Source organism: Neophocaena asiaeorientalis, unplaced genomic scaffold (genome assembly GCF_003031525.2).
Source record: "Neophocaena asiaeorientalis asiaeorientalis breed wild unplaced genomic scaffold, Neophocaena_asiaeorientalis_V1.1 scaffold19, whole genome shotgun sequence".
Taxonomy (NCBI): Eukaryota; Metazoa; Chordata; class Mammalia; order Artiodactyla; family Phocoenidae; genus Neophocaena; species Neophocaena asiaeorientalis.
This window is the reverse complement of record NW_020173388.1, coordinates 927,226-947,937: the sequence shown is the minus strand read 5'-3', so window position 1 is coordinate 947,937 and position 20,712 is coordinate 927,226. Positions and strand designations below refer to the sequence as shown.

Here is a 20,712-nt window from a genome sequence, read left to right as displayed (position 1 = left end):
ATACAGTATGCATACATGTGTTGTGTGTCCAGTGGGCATGGTTTCATACTCACCAAGAAGACAAAGTTTCTGAAATTCCTATTATTTTACAAAGGACTAATAGAGATTAACTTTTAAGGAAGCATTTACATTAAGTGGGACAATTTTTAAGATATTATCTTTCTCACTAGATAATAATGTAAAAAGGAAATTAAGAATCCATTATTGAGTTTCAGAAACAGAAGGAAAAAACAACTTGAAATGAAAACAATACAAACTATTAACTCATGACATTTCTTCTATCTGCTAAAATGTCACTGCACACTTCAAAACTCAATCTGTCTTTGTCTTGTGGATCACTCAGACATCTCATTATAAAGCCTTATCCCATTTTTATGATCAACAAGAAATTATTTAGAGAAGCACTAAAAATATTTAAAAGTAGAATAGTTGGTGTGAGGGTGTTCCGTTGGCAGTGCTTTTCTGTCCTTCTGAGCTATATTTTGCAGTAATTTAAAAACTGAAGATATTTATAAAATTAAAATACTGCTGACTCCAGCAGGTTTGAGAACTGAAGGCTTAATATATTTGTTAAAAGCAGTACATCATTTGACATTGCAGAAAATCCCATAGATAGTCCCCAATTCCTCTCTCCAGTGAAGCAGGAGGCATAATCTAGACATGAAAAAGAATAAAGATAGCTACTGCTGATCAGCCCAGTCTTATAATACAGGAAAATTCACTTTCTCCAAGATTAAACATCCACTGGTATGATCCAGTGATTATATTTCCACAAGAATATATTTCCTTTTGGGAGAACATATAAAGTTGCTCAGTAGAGATACTTAAATGATCTGCAATTTCAAGAATCAGCAGTGACTAGGGTATGCTACATCAAACAAATGCAAGAGTAAAAAATTTAACATTTTAAAACCAACACTTTATTCGTTGATCAGCAATTGGAATTCCTTATGAAGTGATAAATTACTTAGGCTATGTTTAACATATGACAATTTGAGTCAATTTTCCAGTCACTCCTTAATAACAAAATCTTAATTGTTTATTTCTTGCTGGTTTCATGAGATCATTTGAATTATTGATTCTTCCCTTTAATATTGAACTGCCATGTGCTTAAGGTATTTAAAGGATATGGGAAAATATGGGATAAGTGCCAAAAAATATTAATTTAAAATATAAATTATCTTTTGATTTTCACATTAGCCATCTAATTACAATTTTGGATGCAGGGCTGAAGAGGAGGAGGAAAGCATGCTCGCTACTTACTACCTTAAGCAAAGTCCTGTCTTATATGTTTATATGTCTTCACATAAACTGATCATGGCGATGATAATCTTCAAGTAAATAATTCCAGATCATATACTAGAGAACATGGAGCATCAGCTCTAGATAACTGTGGCGGACTATTCTGAATAATTTTTAAAAATCTGATTATTTTCAAAAGGCTTTAGGCAAATGTCTAAAGACATTCTAGATAATGCCTAAGCTAAGCAATATTAATTAATAAATTAATTCAGAAACCCATGATTACATTTGCCATGGCAATGCTAATGACTTACTTCACATTTGTGACTATTAGTAAGAGATAATGCACTGGAATTTTACAGACATATGAATTATTTCATACTAAAATTCTAAGCATTTAAATTGTTTTACATATTGATATTTAAACATATACACACATATATATATACCAATCACTACTTAAATCTATAAATGGTTATTTTTCACTATAAATAGGATACAGTCATTTAAACTATCAGGTATTCTTCTTAAGTGTAAAGTTCACCTGTTTGTGATCATAGAACGGAAAAAAAGACCAGTATTAAATTATAAATGTACAGCAACAGCTACATTTATTAAAGAACACTTCTGAGCAGGGCCTCAGCCTCAATATGACTCCTAAAACTGAGCTATAAAATCCTGCATAACAGTGCTTTACTTATATTAACTTTAAAAGAAGAAATAGTGGAATATTTTTCCCATTTAAAAGACATGTTAATGAAGGCCATTCCCTCCAGGCTCTTTCTTTATCCAGTGTGAGAGAGAAGAAAGGAATGGCCACCAATCCAGTTAGTTTGGTCATTCAAAAATTAGATTTGCACCTCCTCTTTATAATCCCCACAGGATCTGTTATAAACGTGGTTTAGATGCCCAAAAGCTTAACTGAATTTGAGTTAGCATTGTGGTGTCTTCATTTGTCAAATTAATGGACCACCAACTCAGCAATCAAGAGATGGCCTGAGGGAAAGAGAACCTAGAAGAAACAAGTTTTCCTTAGTGGGAAGGAATGGAAATTCTTAAACAAGGAGACAGTTCTGGTTTTGGAAGGACACTGGAGTAATGGTGCCTGAGAAGTCCGTAGTAAGTTGACTTTTCTACATGGGCGGAAAGCACCATGGCGGAAATAGACTCCATGATGAGTACATTTTGCCTTGGGCCATGTCTAATACCTAATTTTTTTTTGGGGGGGGTTGGTACGTGGGCCTCTCCCTGCCGTGTCCTCTCCCACTGCAGAGCACAGGCTCCAGACGTGCAGGCACAGAGACCATGGCTCACGGGCCCAGCCGCTCCGCGGCATGTGGGATCTTCCCGGACCGTGGCACGAACCCGTGTCCCCTGCATCAGCAGGCAGACTCGCAACCACTGCGCCACCAAGGAAGCCCCTAATACTTAATTTTATAGGAACTGTTTATTCTGCTTCTCCCAGATGTCTTCAATAACCTCTACCACTCGCCTAATCCACACTCATCTAAATCCCTATAGAACCAATTACATGGTTGCATCACAGAATGAGCTAAAAAATTACACTCAGTCTTACTCTCAGGAAACTTGAAAATGTATATGTGATGACAACATTTTCCTGGTCTAAGTATCCCCTTCATGCTCTAGAGTGCTAGACTTTGGAATTTTAATCTTGAGCAGTAACAGAATCATTTTCCTTTGGAAAATCCTGATCTTGCCTTCAGAATTTCTGCTCTCTGCTTTGTATAGTAAGGAAACCTAGCTCCCATTTATGGCAAGAATATTAGTCATACCCTGTAAATGATTTGCAAATTTAATTTTTAATCAAAACACAGTCTAGTATGGGACAGTAACATCTAAAACAGTTGAAAAGTGACTAACTTTAAATGTATATATGTTAGTGATAATTTTTTAAATGAGTAAATTAAAAGTAAACTTCTGGCAGAAGTTTCAGGCTGAACTCAGGGTTCTTTCCATTCAGTTTTTCCCAACCACAGCCCCACACATTTCAGTGACTAATGAGATCTGTAGATTATAGGTCTTCTCTCAAATGGTGACCTGGAAACAATAATCTTGAATCTTCACTTATTTAACTTCAGCCAAACAACTTAGTTGAAACATTTGTTATTTCAAAGGGTTACCTAAGGTATTGGTCAACCTTTCACTATTTCATATACTCAGGATAAATGAGGCAGTTAGCCTTCTTCATAGCGTCACCCAACTATCTGAGTGTGCTCTAGGACAGACCTATCAACCAGTACACATGACACACTGAGGGAGCTCCATGGGTTTAACGTAGGATAAGCAAAAATTTATAGTTCAATCTGGGACCTATTCAAGAATGAAAAGAATACTAAAATTATTGAAATTTATCACTGTTGAAATATAGATTGATACAATGTTTTATTTTATTGGATATAGATTTTCAAAATTAAAATGTTTTTGAAAATAAAAATATGTTGCTATGCATATTAAAGCAAGAAAATATTTTTGTATTGATTATTGGAACAATAAAAATAATGATTCATGTATTTTAGTCAATTTCCAGGTCATATATTTTTAATAACATTTTTATAATATTTTTTAAAATTTATTTTTCCATATGTTATCAGTTTTTTATTTACCTATAATATCTATTAGAGTTGCATTTTCTGGTTTATATATATATATGTGTGTATATACACACACACACACATATATATATATACACACACATATATATATATAAATGACCACTTGCACAATTTTTTTTCACTAGTATACAATATTTTAATTTGAAAAACAAAACACTAAATATTCCTTTTACTAGTTCTGATATATCTTGTAAGCTTAGACAAAAATATGTTGAATGGAGGGCATTTTCATTTATAATTGTTTTCATGTGTGAAAGTTTTAGCCCAAATATCTTTCCTCATTCCTGAAGTTTTTGAGAATTCTTTGGTACAATTTGTGTTGTTTCTCCATTCTCCTCATTAGTAGCTTAAAAGGCTCTCTCAGGTCTATTTCATCTACCTGTCAGATAACAAAATCCTGTAATCAGTATCTCTTGCTCTGTTCTCTCCAAACTTGCTGGTCTAAGTCCTTTTATTTTTAAAATAGTCCCATTACTAAAATTTTAATGGGGTTTTGGGAGGAACAAAAATCTTAGTGCCAGCAATACATGGAGAGGCTTAAATTAGTATAAACATGCTCACAAATTTCAGTTTTTTAAAAAAAATAAAGTTATGCATACTAGTTAAAGACAGTTATGTGATATTATTTCCATCAAGGAAATAGAAAGAGTTAAATATGTTCACTTTCTCTCATCCCTAAAAAAATCCTAGGTTGTGTTCCGATCCAACATATGGGTGATAGAAAAAAAAGTAGTATTTAACAAAGAGAAATGTGAGACTTTTCTATGATATGGTTCTTAAGTGTGGTATTTTTAAAAGTCACTCACTAGATCTGTCCAGTTAGAAATTCTCTGCATCGCCAATCCTGTATGCTAGCCACGTGGAGCACTTGAATTTGCCTAGTGTGTCTGAGCAAATAAATTTTAATGGAATTTAATTTATTATTTTTAGTTTAAATGCACATAACCACATAACTCATGGTTAACAGTTTGAGCAGTGCAGCTCTATTTAAAGAATCATGTCATATTTACTTCTTATAATATATTTAAAAAATTATATATGTTTATAGAACTTTAGTCTAAGTATTTATCTTTCCTTAATTGAAGGCTGAGATATACTTTTATTTCATAAAAATTGAAATCACATTGAAAATCACAAGAGAAAAATAAAATAGTGCCAACTTCATCAAGCCGATTATCTTTTCCTGCATTTTTTCTTTCCTGAAATTTTTACTTTTTTAAGCCAATTTAAGCATTTTCTTAAGGAAATGAGAAATAAGCCTAGTGGCAATAAAACTGGCACGAATGTCTCAGCATTGAAAACAAAGCAAAACAAAACAGAGATTTTTATCTCGTAAATAAGCCTCACAAGCATAAATGTCTCACCACAAAGCCATGTTTTTGAGATTTGTTGTGGGTTTCGTGATATAAGTTCATAAAAATGTAAAAATAGTCCTTTTCTTTTCTTGAAACCACTGGTAAGTCTTGAACTACTGGTAAATTTTGTTGTTCTCATCACAGTGAAAATAAGAGTACATCTTGAATTATTTTAATATAAGATTGTCTTTGTTTTTACACATTTTATTTATTTATATTTATTTATTTATTTATTTTTGCGGTATGCGAGCCTCTTACTGCTGTGGCCTCTCCCGTTGCGGAGCACAGGCTCTGCACGCACAGGCTCAGCGGCCATGGCTCACGGGCCCAGCCGCTCTGCGGCATGTGGTATCTTCCCGGACCGGGGCACGAACCCGTGTCCCCTGCATCGGCAGGCGGACTCTCAACCACTGCGCCACCAGGGAAGCCCTTTTACACATTTTATTTTCTCAAGATTGTCCTTTAGCATTCAACTTTAACAGTCCAGCTTTTCTTTAACTATATTTCAGTTTTTAGGCTCCATTCCCATCTCAATGTAAAATAAACTAACCAAACAATCAACCAATAAAAATGACAAAAACTCTGTTTTAAAATAAGGTTGTTAATGCCTCCGGTGTATATTCCCCTAGGGCATGGCAATTTATTTTAATTAATCACCAATTAAATAGTCAGTGTCAGATATATATTGAATAGCTATGAACTGATATACCCTGTCAAATAAGTCCCCCAAGAGATAGTAAAATAAACCACCTTTTTCATTTTGAGTTGATGGCCAACTCAGTAGTCAAACAATTAAATTTATGTGTAGAGGCAGAATCTGATCTTATTATCTGAATTTTTTCATTTCAGTCATGGCTAAAACTATAGGTATTGGCATCATGTAGAGGCAATTATAGGCAAATATCAAGCATCAATCATATGCCTCAGTCTTCCAAATTTTAATTTAGGTAAAGTTATGTAAGTTTAATTTTAACTGGTCTAATTCTTAATATTAAAAATGAATTCTAATGAACTTTTTATTTCAATTGTTCCCCAAATTAAGAGTGGATACAAACATATAAGTAATTATGCAAACAGATAGTTGAACCTAAAAATCTTATATCATTTTTAGCCTAAAATTTAGCAATAAGTGTAAGCCATTATAAAGTTAACATCACTACGTAGTAATATGGAGATAAATCCTGAAATGCCTTGAAAAGAATCACATGCATTTAGGATTGCAGAATGGTTCAGTCGTCTAACACATACCGTCTCATTCATAAATGAGTGTTCCTCAGATTGGTGGTTGCCAAGGGAGAAGGGATGGAGTGGGAGGTTGGGGTTAGCAGATGTAAGCTTTTATATACAGAATGGATAAACGATAAGGTCCTACCATACAGCACAGAGAACTGTATTCAATATCCTGTGATAAACCATAATGGAAAAGAATATTTAAAAAAAGAATGTGTGTATATATATCTATAACTGAATCACTTTGCTGTACAGCAATAATTAACACAACATTGTAAATCAACTATACTTCAATTAAAAAAATATTCTATAGCAAGAGAAGCCATTGCAAAAGCAAAATAAATAAATAAATGAGTGTTCTGTTTCTGGTCTAAAGCTAGTGAGGGATTATCGTTTTTAAAAATAACTGTGAGATTTTTAAAAAATTAATATATTTACATTCTCTTTCACAGATACTCTTTTGGTCAATAATATGACTACTGAATTGATTGTCCATAAAGTTAAGGTATTTGCTATTCAATTCCTGATTCTAATGATTTTCCAAGTAGCTTTTAGAACTGCTTACCAAATTATATTATCCAAAAATGATGCTAGCAATTTTAATCCACATCCAGTAGTTTCCTTTCTATTGCATATTCAGTGAGCAACACAGATCTAGCTGATCAGAAATGGGTTTGATAGCTCAGTGAAGTGTATTTAATTGTCACAATTTTTTACAGCAATTTTACCCCAAATCCAAGTCTGTTTGTTAGACTAATAACAACATACCAACTGACTAAGTAGTCCAGACAAGAAGAATATTCTGGCCAATGTCAACAGATGAGTATATGAATGTTATGAGTGTTTGTGTACCCCCAAAACTTATGTGTTGGATCCTAACCCTTAAGGTGATGGTAGTAGAAGGTAGGGCCTTTGGGAGCTGGGTAGGTCATGAGGAAGGAGCCTTCATGAATGAAATTAGTGCCCTTATAAAACAGGCTTGGGCTTTCCTGGTGGCGCAGTGGTTGAGGGTCCGCCTGCTGATGCAGGGGACGCGGGTTCGTGCCGCGGTCCGGGAGGATCCCACATGCCACGGAGCAGCTGGGCCCGTGAGCCGTGGCCGCTGGGCCTGCGCGTCCGGAGCCTGTGCTCCACAAGGGGAGAGGCCACAGCAGTGAGAGGCCTGCGTACCGCAAAAAAAAAAAAAAAAAAAACAAACAGGCTTAAGAGAGATCTCACAATTCCTTCCACCGCTTAAAGACACAGTGAGAAGTTGGCAGTTTGCCACCCAGAAAAGGTCTTCAGTAAGATCCAATCATGTTGGCACCCTGTTCTTAAACTTCTAGACTAACTTTAAGAAATACATTTTTAGTGTGTATAAGCCACCTAGTCTATGGAATTTTGTTATAGCAGCCTGAATGGGCTAAGAAAATACATAAATAAATAAATTCAATAACATTGTTTATTTTTTAATATAAAATTTGTGAAAATAAACTGAGATATACAAGAGAAGACTGTAAAATAAATATTGAGATAAATGTTATAATGATGATTTGAGAAAAAAGGGAGATTTATAAATGACAGAAATTAATCCAAAATGGTTCAAGTCATTCTTTAGTGATTTTTCATCTACTATGCATGATTGCTAGTTTTTTGTTTTCACTTGTATATATATATATGTGTATATTTTAATTGGGGTATACTTGCTTCACAATGTTGTGCTAGTTTCTGCTGTACAGCAAAGTGAATCAGACATATACATACACATATCTCCTCCCTTCTGGATTTCCCTCCCATCTAGGTCACCACAGAGCATCAAGTAGAAATCCCCATGCTATACAGCAGGCTCTCACTAGTTATCTATTACATACATAGCAGTGTATACATGTCAATCCAAATCTCCCAATTCATCCCACCCATCCTTTCCTCTCTTGGTGTCCGCACATTTGTTCTCCATGTCTGTGTCTATTTCTGCTTTGCAAACAGGTTCATCTGTACCATTTTTCTAGATTCCACATATATGTGCTAATATACGATATTTTTCTCTTTCTGACTTACTTTGGTCTGTGTGACAGTCTCCAAGTCCATCCACATCTCTACAAATGACCCAATTTCTTTCCTTTTAATGGATGAATAATATTCCATTGTGTATATGTATCACATCTTCTTTATCCACTTGTATGTTTTCTTAAAAGTAATTTGGTGTTTACTGAAAATTTAAGTACCTGGGAATAACCTGCTTTTATGAAGAAATGCTCATTTTGTATCCTGGCATTTTATACCATCTAGTTAAAGAGTAGGACAGATTAAAATGTTTGTGCTTATATCAGACATATCAATGATATTAGATTCTTAATTACCAACTGCTAACATCTAGTTAAATTTCTTTGTCCCACTACTGGGCATATATCTGGAGAAAAACATGGTCCAAAAGGATACATGCACCCCAATGTTCACTGAAGCATTGTTTACAATATCCAAGACATGGAAGCAACCTAGATGTCCATTGACAGTGCAATGGATAAAGAAGATGTGATACATATATACAATGGAATATTACTCAGTCATCAAAAAAATGAAATAATGCCATTTGCATCAACATGGATGGACCTAGAGAATGTCATACTGAGTGAAATAAGTCAGAGAGAGAGAGAGAGAGAGAGAGAGAGAGAGAGAAATATCATATGGTATCACTTATATGAAGAATCTAAAAAGAAATGATACAAATGAAGTTATTTACAAAACAGAAACAGATTCACAGACTAAACAAACTTATGGTTACCAGGGGGGAAGGGTGGGAGGAAGGGATAGTTAGGAAGTTTGAGACTGACATGTACACACTGCCATATTTAAATGGATAACCAAGGACCTACTATATAGCACAGGGGCTCAATGTTATGTGGTAGCCTGGATGGAAGGGGAGTTTGAAGGGAGAATGGATACATGTATATGTATGGCTGAGTCACTTTTCTGTGCACCTGAAACTATCATAACATTGTTAATCAGCTATATTCCAATATAAAATAAAAAGTGTGATTTAAAAAATTCCCTTGTTCACTATAAATATTGGCAAGTTAGTATCAGAGTTATCCAGTGTTGTATTTTCACTAGTGATTTTTCTATCACCTTGAAATCTCTTCCAGCTTTCAGGCTTGAAAAATCTACTCATCTATATCTACCTAAACTTATTTTCTACTATTCTTTGAGATATATACTATATTTCATAAGCAAACATAAATTGTTTGGTTGATCTAAATTCCAACACAGCCACTTTACTGAGACAAATATTTCCCAGTCTTACAGCTCCTCCCCTGCTCAGATTAACTTAGTGCTAATGGATCTTGCTTTCTTCCACATCGCTATGGTATGAGGGACTATTTCATTTATGCATGTGTGTATCTCCTTAGATACACTCATCTATGCATGTGTGTATCTCTTAGCAACTGCTTCACAAATAAATGTGCTAAAACAAGGGTGTATTTCCTTATTTATGCATGTGTATATCTCCTTAGCAACTGCTCCACAAATAAGTGTGCTCCAAAAATAAAGGTGTATACAGACACACTCACACACAAACACACTTTATAAATTATATCAAATAGAACTGATTGTTATAAGTTATATGGTTTCTATGCATAATAACAATAAAGTTAGCATTTTCTGTATAGCAGCAACGTAAAGTAATTTTACATAAACTTTCAGTTCAATTGATTTTTTAAAATATACTGAAGGGGAATATTTTTGACTAAACAAATAGAAGTACTCTTCATATTTTTTCTAAATCTGTCATAGTCTATCTGAGGAAGTCTTCAGGAAGTTTATGTTCAGAGTGTGCTCAGCAGAAAGATTATTGTGAAAATTATTTTTATTTAATATAAGGATAAAATACTCACACACATATGGTTAGTCTGTTATAGGTGAAATGCCTGGCAGTGACAAGTATTAAAATTGAAAATGTGAATTCTAGTAACAACAAAAATTGTGCCAACTAGAAAGTAAGTATGCTTAATGGAAAAGTAAAAGTGCAAAAAATCAGATTAAATACTCGTCCCCATGTCTCAAAAAGGAAAAAAATAAAGTGACTGGGATATATAGCTTTTTAAAGAATGGGTGCTGAAATTATTGACAGACCTTAAATTAGTAGCTGTAGTGCAATATATGTTTTTTCATTCCTTTGATTTTGGTTTTCTGCTAAAATTTTAAATCCCAGACAAATAATTTAATTAATATATTCTTTCTAATAAGTAAGAATAGTGAAGACATTTGCCCTTTATTTATGAAACTTCTTGACACAAATTATTTAATAATTAGGTGCATTTATTTTTAAACTTAGTAACAGTGCTTAGGGGAAATAAATAAATATCTTTTGAAATTTGGGGTTAGCTAATCTCAGTTCCTTTACCAACATACTGGTGATAATTTCAGCATTAATAGCTTCTAATTGCTGATTGGTCTTCTTTCTCCTTAATATTTTTCTTAGTTTTTGGTGAGGCTTTTAATATACACAACCAGGAGATATTTCATCATAATGATTGCAGGCCCAATTGTGACAATTTCAGAAATTACAATACTTTCAATAAAATGAATGAGCAAGTCAGTGGAAGAAAATAATTTGATGGTACGTGACAAATTCACATGAAAAGTCAACCAGCTGTTATTTGGTTACTCTGATTTTCCAAAACAGAAACTCATATTCTGATAGAAAGCCCATGTTGAGGATTATTATGAAGATCATGTAAAATCTAGATGAAATGGACTCTTCTTTTGTTTTTGTTGTGGTGAGAAAAATACAGTTGTAACTGAATCTTAAACATAAAGGTGTTAAAATTTTATTTTATTTTCTAACTTATTTCCCAAAGCCTGCTTTAGAAAATGCATGGCTAGTATTTTCCTGCATAGAGAATATTACATCGGTTACTTTGAGTTAATAAAAAAACAGAGTCTAACAAAACACAATACAGATGATGGAGCCATCACAATCGTAATTTAAATTATTTGTAAGTAAATTGACTTTAAAATAACCAACTCCTTTTAATCTATTTAAACAGCTGAGAGGAGCTTCAAGAATACAGAAGAGCAAGATGCGGAGATCACCTTCCTCCCCACGAATATATCAGAAATACATCTACATGAGGAACAGCTCCTATAGAACCCCTACTGAACGCTGGCAGAAGACCTCAGACCTCCCAAAAGGCAAGAAACTCCCCAAGTACCTGGGTAGGGCAAAAGAAAAAACAGAGACAAAAGAATACAGACGGGACCTACCCCACTGGGAGGGAGCTGTGAAGGAGGAAAGGTTTCCACACACTAGGAGACCCCTTTGCGGGCGGAGACTGCAGGTGGCACAGGGGGGAAGATTCGGGGTCATGGAGGAGAGCACAGCAACAGGGGTGTGGAGGGCAAAGCGGAGAGATTCCTGCACAGAGGATCGGTGCCGACCAGCGCTCACCAGCCCAAGAGGCTTGTCTGCTCACCTGCCGAGGCGTCGGGGCTGGGAGCTGAGGCTCGGGCTTTGGTTGGAGCGCAGGGAGAGGACTGGGGTTGGCAGCGTGAACACAGCCTGAACGGGGCTAATGTGCCACAGCTAGCCAGGAGGGAGTCCAGGAAAAGGTATGGAGCTGCCAAAGAGACAAGAGGCTTTTTCTTACTTCTCTGTTTCCTGGTGCGTGAGGAGAGGGGATTAAGAGCACAGATTAGGGGAGCTCCAGAGATGGGCAGGAGCCACAGCTATCAGTGCAGACCCCAGAGACGGGCATGAGATGCTAAGGCTGCTACTGCCACCACCAAAAGCCTGTGTGCAAGCACAGGTCACTGTCCACACCTCCCCTCCCGGGAGCCTGTGCAGCCTGCCACTATCAGGGTCCCGTGATCCAGGGACAACTTCCCCGGGAGAACGCACGGCGCACCTCAGGCTGTTGCAACATCATGCTGGCCTCTGCAGCCGCAGGCTCACCCCGCATCCTTACCCCTCCCTCCCCCCGACCTAAGTGAGCCAGAGCCCCTGAATCAGCTGCTACTTTAACCCCGTCCTGTCTGAGCGAAGAACAGACGCCCTCAGGCGACCTACATGCAGAGGCAGGTCCCAATCCAAAACTGAGCACCAGGAGGTGTGCAAACAAAGAAGAGAAAGGGAAATTTCTCCCAGCATCCTCAGGAGCATCGGATTAAATCTCCACAGTCAACTTGATGTACCCTGCATCTGTGGAATGCCTGAATAGACAACGAATCATCTCAAATTGAGAAGGAGGACTTTGGGAGCAAATATATATATATATATATATATTCCCTTTTTCTCTTTCTGTGAGTGTGTATGTGTATGCTTCTGTGTGTGATTTTGTCTGTATAGCTTTGCTTTTACCATTTGTTCTAGGGTTCTGCCTCTCAGATTCTTTTTCTTTTTAAAATTTATTTCTTAATAATTATTTTCTATTTTAATAACTATTTTATTTTATCTTCTTTCTTTCTTTTTTCTTTCTTTCCCTTTCTTTCTTTCTTTCTTCCTCCCTCCCTCCCTCCCCCCCTTTCTCTCTTTCTCTCTTTCTTTCTTTCTTTCTATTTTTTCTCCATTTTATTCTGAGCTGCGTGGATGAAAGGCTCTTGTTTCTCCAGCCAGGCATCAGGGCTGTGCCTCTGAGGTGGGAGAGCCAACTTCAGGACACTGGTCCACAAGAGACCTCTCAGCTCCACGTAATATCAAATGGCGAAAATCTCCCAGAGATCTCCATCTCAATGACAAAACCCAGCTTCACTCAATGACCAGCCAACTACAGTGCTGGACACCCTATGCCAAAAACCTAGCAACACAGGAACACAACCCCACCCATTAGCAGAGAGGACGGCTAAAAATCATAATAAGGCCACAGACACCCCAAAACACACCACCAGATGTGGACCTGCCCACCAGAAAGACAAGATCCAGCCTCATCCACCAGAAAACAGGCACTAGTCCCCTCCACCAGGAAGCCTACACAACCCACTGAACAAACTTCAGCCACTGGGGACAGACACCAAAAACAACGGGAACTAAGAACCTTCAGCCTGTGTAAAGGGACTCCAAACACAGTAAGTTAAGCAAAATGAGAAGACACAGAAACACACAGCAGATGAAGGAGCAAAGCAAAAACCCACCACAACTAATAAATGCAGAGGAAATAGGCAACCTACCTGAAAACGAATTCAGTAAAATAATAGTAAAGATGACCCAAAATCTTGGATATAGAATGGAGAAAATACAAGAATGTTTAACAAGGACCTAGAAGAACTAAAGAGCAAACAAACAATGATGAACAACACAATAAATGAAATTAAAAATTCTCTAGAATGGATCAATAGCAGAATAACTGAGGCAGAAGAATGGATAAGTGACCTGGAAGATAAAATAGTGGAAATAATTACTGCAGAGCAGAATAAAGAGAAAAGAATGAAAAGAACTGAGGACAGTCTCAGAGACCTCTGGGAAAACATTAAACACACCAACATTCGAATTATAGGGGTCCCAGAAGAAGAAGAGAAAAAGAAAGGGACTGAGAAAATACTTGAAGAGATTACAGTTGAAAATTTCCCTAATATGGGAAAGGAAATACTTAATCAAATCCAGGAAGCACAGAGAGTCCCATACAGGATAAATCGAAAGAGAAACATGCCAAGACACATATTAATCAAACTATCAAAAATTAAATACAAAGAAAAAATATTAAAAACAGCAAGGGAAAAAAAAAACAAATAACATACATGGGAATCCCCATAAGGTTAACAGCTGAACTTTCAGCAGAAACTCTGCAAGCTAGAAGGCAGTGGCAGGACATACTTAAAGTGATGAAGAAGAAAAACCTACAACCAAGATTACTCGACCAGCAAGGATCTCATTCAGATTGGATGGAAAAATTAAAACCTTTACAGACAAGCAAAAGCTGAGAGAATTCAGCACCACCAAACCAGCTTTACAACAAATGCCAAAGGAACTTCTCTAGGTAGGAAACACAAGAGAAGGAAAAGACCTACAAAAACAAACCCAAAACAATTAAGAAAATGGTAATAGGAACATACATATTGATAATTACCTTAAATGTAAATGGATTAAATACTCCAAACAAAAGGCATAGACTAGTTGAATGGACACAAAAACAAGACCTGTATATATGCTGTTTACAAGAGAACCACTTCAGACCTAGGGACACATACAGACTGAAAGTGAGGGGATGGAAAAAGATAGATATTCCATGCAAATGGAAATCAAAAGAAAGCTGGAGTGGCAATTCGTATATCACACAAATAGACTTTAAAATAAAGACTATTACAAGAGACAAAGAAGGACACTACATAATGATCAAGGGATCAATCCAAGAAGAAGATATAAGAATTGTAAATATTGATGCACCCAACATAGGAGAACCTCAATGCATAAGGCAAATACTAACAGCCATAAAAGGGGAAATCAACAGTAACACAATCATAGTAAGGGACTTTAACACACCACTTTAACCAATGGACAGATCATCCAAAATGAAATTAAAAAAGGAAACACAAGCTTTAAATGATACATTAAACATGAGGGACTTAAATGATATTTATAGGACATTCCATCCAAAAACAAAAGAATACACATTCTTCTCAAGTGCTCATGGAACACTCTCCAGGATAGATCATACCTTGTGTCACAAATCAAGCCTTGGTAAATTTAAGAAAATTGAAATCGCATCAAGTATCTTTTCTGAACACAATGCTTTGAGACCAAATATCAATTCCAGGAAAAAAATCTATAAAAAATACAAACACATGGAGGCTAAACAATACACTACTTAATAACCAACAGATCACTGAAGAAATCAAAGAGGAAATAAAAAAATACCTAGAAAAAAATGACAGTGAAAACACGATGACCCAAAACCTATGAGGTGCAGCCAAAACAGTTCTGAGAGGGAAGTTTTCAGCAATAAAATCGTACCTTAGGAAACAAGAAACATCTCAAATAAACAACCTCACCTTACACCTAAAGCAAGTAGAGAAAGAAGAATAAAATAACCCCAAAGTTAGCAGAAGGAAAGAAATCATAAACATCAGATAAGAAATAAATCAAGAAGAATGAAGGAAACAATAGCAAACAACAATAAAACTAAAAGCTGGTTCTTTGACAAGATAAACAAAATTGATAAACCATTAGCCAGACTCATCAAAAAGAAAAAGGGAGAAGACTCAAATCAATAGAATTAGAAATGAAAAAGGAGTAGTAACAACTAAAACTGCAGAAATACAAAGGATCATGATAGATTACTACAAGCCACTATATGCCAATAAAATGGACAACCTGGAAGAAATGGACAAATTCTTAGAAATGCACAACCTTCCGAGACTCAACCAGGAAGAAATAGAAAATATGAGCAGACCAATCACAAGCACTGAAATTGAAACTGTGATTAGAAAGCTTCCAACAAACAATAGCCCAGGACCAGATGGCTTCACAGGCAAATTCTACCAAACATTTAGAAAAGAGCTCACACCTATCCTTCTCAAACTCCTGCAAAATACAGCAGAGGGAGGAACATTTCCAAACTCATTCTACAAGGCCACCATCACCCTGATATGAAAACCAGACAAAGATGTCACAAAGAAAGAAAACTACAGGTCAATATCACTGATGAACATAGATGCAAAAATCCTCAACAAAATACTAGCAAACAGAATCCAACAGCACATTACAAGGATCATAAACCATGATCAAGTGGGGTTTATCCCAGGAATGCAAGGATTCTTCAATATATGCAAATCAATCAATGTGATACACCATATTAACAAATTGAAGGAGAAAACCATACAATCATCTCAATGGATGCAGAGAAAGATTCTGACAAAATTCAACACACATTTATGATAAAAACCCTCCAGAAAGTAGGCATAGAGGGAACTTTCCTCAACATAATAAAGGCCATATATGACAAACCCACAGCCAAGAATATCCTCTATGGTGAAAAACTGAAACCATTTCCACTAAGATCAGGAACAAGACAAGGTTGTGCACTCTGACCACTATGATGCAACATAGTTTTTGAAGTTTTAGCCACAGTGATCAGAGAAGAAAAAGAAATAAAAGGAATCCAAATAGGAAAAGAAGAAGTAAAGCTGTCACTGTTTGCAGATGACATGATACTATACATAGAGAATTCTAAAGATGCTACCAGAAAACTACTAGATCTAATCAATGAATTTGGTGAAGTTGCAGGATACAAAATTAATGCACAGAAAAATCTTGCATACCTATACACTAATGATGAAAAACCTGAAAGTGAAATTAAGAAAACACTCCCATTTACCATTGCAACAAAAAGAATAAAATATCTAGGAATAAACCTATCTAAGGAGACAAAAGACCTGTATGCAGAAAATTATGACATTGATGGAAGAAATGAAAGATGATACAAATAGATGGAGTGATATACCATGTTCTTGAATTGGAAGAATCAACATTGTGAAAATGCCTCTACTACCCAAAGCAATCTGCATATTCAACACAATCCCTATCAAATACCACTGGCATTTTTCACAGAACTAGAACAAAAAATTTCACAATTTGTATAGAAATGCAAAAGACCCAGAATTGCAAAAGCAATCTTGAGAAAGAAAAATGGAGCTGGAGGAATCAGGCTCCCTGACTTCAGACTATACTACAAAGCTACAGTAATCAAGACAGTATGGTACTGGCACAAAAACAGAAATAGAGATCAATGGAACAGGATAGAAAGCCCAGAGATAAACCCACAGACCTATGGTCAACTAATCTATGACAAAGGAGACAAGGTTATGCAATGGAGAAAAGACAGCCTCTCCAATAATTTGTGCTGGGAAAACTGGGCAGCTACATGTAAATGAATGAATTTAGAAAACTCCCTAACACCATACACAGAAATAAACTCAAAATGGATTAAAGACTTAAATGTAAGGCCAGACACCATCAAACTCTTAGAGGAAAACATAGGCAGAACACTCTATGACATAAATCACAGCAAGATCCTTTTTGACCCACCTCCTAGAGTAATGGAAATAAAAACAAAAATAAACAAATGGGACCTAATGAAACTTAAAAGCTTTTGCAGAGCAAAGGAAACCATAAATAAGACGAAAAGACCACCCTCAGAATGGGAGAAAATATTTGCAAATGAAGCAACTGACAAAGGATTAGTCTCCATAATTTACAAGCAGCTCACGCAGCTCAATATCAAAAAAACAAACAACCCAATCCAAAAATGGGCAGAAGACCTAAATAGACATTTCTCCAAAGAAGACATACAGATTGCCAACAAACACATGAAAGAATGCTCAACATAATTAATCATTAGAGAAATGCAAATCAAAACTACAATGAGATATCATCTCACACCGGTCAGAATGGCCTTCATCAAAAAATCTAGAAACAATAAATGCTGGAGAGGGTGTTGAGAAAAGGGAACCCTCTTGCACTGTTGGTGGGAATGTAAATTGATACAGCCACTATGGGGAACAGTATGGAGGTTCCTTAAAAAACTAAAAATGGAACTACCACATGACCCAGCAATCCCACTACTGGGCATATTCCCTGAGAAAACAATAATTCTAAAAGAGTCAGGTACCACAATGTTCATTGCAGCTCTATTTATAATAGCCAGGACATGGAAGCAGCCTAAGTGCCCATCAACAGATGAATGGATAAAGAAGATGTGGCACATATATACAATGGAATATTACTCAGCCATAAAAAGAAATTGAGTTATTTGTAATTATTTGTACAAATTGAGTTATTTGTAGTGAAGCTGTGCGAAAGTGAGAGAGTGGCATGGACATATATACAGTACCAAACGTAAAATAGATAGCTAGTGGGAAACAGCTGCATAGCACAGGGAGATCAGCTCAGTGCTATGTGACCACCTAGATGGGTGGGATAGGGAGGGTTGGAGGGAAGGAGATGCAAGAGGGAAGAGATATGGGGACATATGTGTATGTATAACTGATTCACTTTGTTATAAAGCAGAAACTGACACGCCATTTTAAAGCCACTATACTCTAATAAAGATGTTAAAAAATAATAATAATTAAGCTGTAGGCTTCTGCACATTTAAAACTGAAGGTGATTAGCATGATCTTAGGGTGGAATTTTGGGCCTTCTTGCTCACCCTAGCTATTTGCAGCACCACATTAAATATCAGTGTTTGCTGAAGAAGGAACACTTATGTCCCCATGCCTCCTGTGGGCCACTTTTCAGCCTCCAGAAGCAACTTCTGTGACATGCCAAACATCATACAGATCAAAGAGACTGTATCTGTGAATACTGTGCTCGGGCCTTCAAGAGTTCCCACAATCTGGCAGTGCACCGGATGATTCACACTGGCGAGGAGCCATTACAATGTGAGATCTGTGGATTTACTTGTCAGCAAAAGGCATCCTTTAACTGGCACATGAAGAATCATGATGCAGAGTCCTTCTACCAGTTTTCTTGCAATATCTGTGGCAAAAAAAAATGAGAAGGACAGCATAGTGGCTCACAAAGCAAAAACCCACCCTGAGGTGCTGATTGCTGAAGCTCTGGCTGCCAATGCTGGCGCCCTCATCACCAGCACAGATATCTTGGACACTAATCCAGAGTCCCTGACACAACCTGCAGATGGTCAGGGTCTTCCTCTTCTTCCTGAGCCCTTGGGAAACTCCATCTCTGGAGAGCGCCTCCTGCTAGTAGCTAGCTGAAGGGCTGTCAAGGTCATACTGTAGTGGAAAGGAACCTGTGAGCCTGATGGATGATGGGAAGATCTTTGTGCGAAGTGGCAGCAGTGGAGGTGCTGAAGGACTGGTCATGAACTCGGATATACTCGCTGCTACCACAGAGGTTCTGATTGAAGATTCAGACTCTACTGGACCTTAGTGGAAGGGAAGACTTTGGGCACTGGGACAGCTAAGACTTTGTATTTAAAAGACAAAAAGGACCAAAAAAAAAAAAAAAATTAGAGCATTTAAAATCCAGTAAAATAAAAAAAATTAGAGAATTTTAAAAAATTCCCTAATATACCATTTTAAAGAGAAATAATTATTTTTCTTTCAGCATAATTGTTTGTGATGACTATTTCAGGAACTTTGAAATATAAAATAAGAAAAAGAATTTTAGCATGAAACAATAATTAGGTGGAAAAGTTTTATACTTTTTATGGAAAATTTATCTATAAATTTCACTTTAGAAATATTATGCATTTATTAAATATATGTTTTGTGCCAAACACTGCATGAGTTGTTTTATTTCAGTTGTTTTACTTAATATTCCTAGCAAAGAAACTAAATTGTATGATTTGTTTTTCACAGATATCTATAAGGTATTAAATTTTCACCAGGAATTGTAAATTGTAAAGAAAAACAGGTGGAACAGATTTTTCAATACTCTAATATTTGAGGGGAAATTTTAACATGTTTTAAATTTGTTATATTAAAGCAGGCAAATTTGATGAAAATGGAATAGGTCAAAATGCAGAGTTCACTAATATGAAGACGTGATATATTCTAAAAGATACTATTAAAAAATGTTTGTAAGGTCTTTTAATATTCAAATATTAAAATTGCCTCTTTTTCTCTTTTTTTGAAACAGATGAGGGATATTTATAACATCTAGATAAAACATAGGTTACATTGTCTCCGGTTTCGGTTTGAATGAAAGTATTTTTTCCTACTAATAAAACTGTTGCCAGGGTTTGTGATTTTTTTTTTTTATCTAAGATCTTGTACTCAGCTATTTATTTATTTATTAACATCTTTACTGGAGTATAATTGCTTTACAATGGTGTGTTAGTTTCTGCTTTATAACAAAGTGAATCAGTTATACATACACATATGTTCCCATATCTCTTCCCTCTTGCGTCTCCCTCCCTCCCACCCTCCCTATCCCACCCCCTTAGGTGGTCACAAAGCACCAAGCTGATCTCCCTGTGCTATGTGGCTGCTTCCCACTAGCTACCTATTTTAAGTTTGGTAGTGTATATATGTCCATGCCACTTTGTCACAGCTTACCATTCCCCCTCCCCATATCCTGAAGTCCATTCTCTCGTAGGTCTGTGTCTTTATTCCTTTCTTGCCCCTAGGTTCTTGATGACCTTTTTTTTTTCTTTCTTAGATTCCATATATATGTGTTATATATAAAATTTGTCCATTTCTTCCAGGTTGTCCATTTTATTGGCATATAGTTGCTTGTAGTAATCTCTCATGATCCTGCAGTGTCAGTTGTTACTTCTCCTTTTTCATTTCTAATTCTATTGATTTGAGTCTTCTCC

The 20,712-nt window shown here is 36.1% G+C and overlaps 1 pseudogene; it reads left to right on the top strand.

Moving 5' to 3' along the window:
- Positions 1–19,322, top strand: part of LOC112400757 (E3 ubiquitin-protein ligase ZFP91 pseudogene) — a 62,653-nt pseudogene extending 43,331 nt beyond the window's left edge.
- The last annotated feature ends 1,390 nt before the right edge of the window (positions 19,323–20,712 follow it).